Genomic DNA, 1,471 nt, shown 5'->3' with positions numbered 1-1,471 from the left:
GGCTTATGATGTTCAATCTTTGACTTCTGGAAAGTCAAATAAGCATATACAAACTCTGCAACATCTTTCTTCATACCTGGCCACCAAAACAACTTCTTCAAATCCTGATAGATCTTCGTAGCACATGGATAAACTCAAATGACTTCGATGTCCTTATGCAAAATAGGTAGGACAAAATTGGGGTATGACACCTTCTTTGTCATAAATCGAAATGGCATGTTATATCAAATCGAGTCATTTCTAATTTTTCACCTCCACAATTAAGTGTCATCTTATACCAATTATTGGAACAATTATGAAAATACATATCAGAGTAGAGCGAAACACACAGAAACTTTGTTCACACAGTTCAACCAAATTTCCTACATATGTGACTATATAGCATCTATAATTTCCTCTTGTTGATTCTTATGAATTACACTCATTATGGTTTTAGTGTTACAAGTATATATATGGATACTAATGATTCAAATTAGAATAATATTACAGCCTCTTGTCCATTTGACATTACCTTTGAGTCAAACTCAACAATATTCCCATTACAAAGTTCTATATGAATTTATTTTTTTAATGTTACTAATAGACAGTGAACATCATATTAAATGGGTTAGGGTTAGGATTGGATACCGATTTTCAATAATATGAATAACAACTTCACATTTCTTATTTGATCTTTTTTTATTCAGCCACAACCATAGAATGCTTAGTTCTAATATAACTTCTATATCTTTTATTATTATTATTTATTTCAATGATACAATAGCTTCATTACTTTATACAACAACACATATTCATTCCATGTATAGGTGCACATAATCCACCTTTAGTAAATCCTTTGGCGTTGCAATCTGAGGGGCAATTTTTTGTAGGGCAATGTGATATGCAGCAAACTTGTGGAGGTCCAGGTTCACCAATTAAGCAGTCTTTTGTAAAAAGCATTCCTATTGGACTCTCCAAATTAGTATTGAATCCTGTACCAATTCAATTTTAAAATTTATATTCATATACAATATTGTTTATAAAAAATAAAATTTCAAAAAATAAAACAAACATTCCTCTTACCAGAAATCAAGACGAAAGAAATGCATAAAATTCCCAAAATATAAGATTGATAGATATGAAATGTCATTTTTATTGCATGATGAAAGACTATCAACATGTTTTCAATATATAGACATCACAAATGGCTGCATTCTATAATATTAAAGTTGACTTTGGTAATATTAGTAAAGAATATAAATAAAATACTTTTATAGTATTTCAACACAATAGTCAAATGAGAAAGTGTAAAATAACAATTAAATTTTTTTCTATAATATATAAAATATTACACTTTTTCAAAATATGACATATTTTATATTAAAGTGTGTGTCTATTTTTAAAGAAGTAATAAAAATAAGGCAAAAGGATTAAAGTAATTTTCTTTGTCTCTAAACATAAACACACATTTAGTCAAAAAATTTTTTTATTA

General features: G+C 27.8%; 1 long non-coding RNA gene across 1 annotated transcript; it reads right to left on the bottom strand.

Annotated features, from left to right (window-relative positions):
- Window positions 1-630: 630 nt before the first annotated feature.
- On the bottom strand, window positions 631-1,257 carry LOC127085471 (uncharacterized). Its single transcript, XR_007789147.1, has 2 exons — window positions 1,063-1,257; window positions 631-971 (listed from the first exon to the last, which is right to left on the bottom strand). It is a non-coding gene; the product is annotated as an uncharacterized LOC127085471 (long non-coding RNA).
- Between the last annotated feature and the right edge of the window lie 214 nt (window positions 1,258-1,471).

The sequence above is a fragment of the Lathyrus oleraceus genome, chromosome 5, assembly GCF_024323335.1.
Source record: "Lathyrus oleraceus cultivar Zhongwan6 chromosome 5, CAAS_Psat_ZW6_1.0, whole genome shotgun sequence".
NCBI classification, from domain to species: Eukaryota; Viridiplantae; Streptophyta; class Magnoliopsida; order Fabales; family Fabaceae; genus Lathyrus; species Lathyrus oleraceus.
The sequence above is the reverse complement of the archived record's forward strand: the minus strand, read 5'-3'. Positions and strand labels throughout refer to the sequence as shown.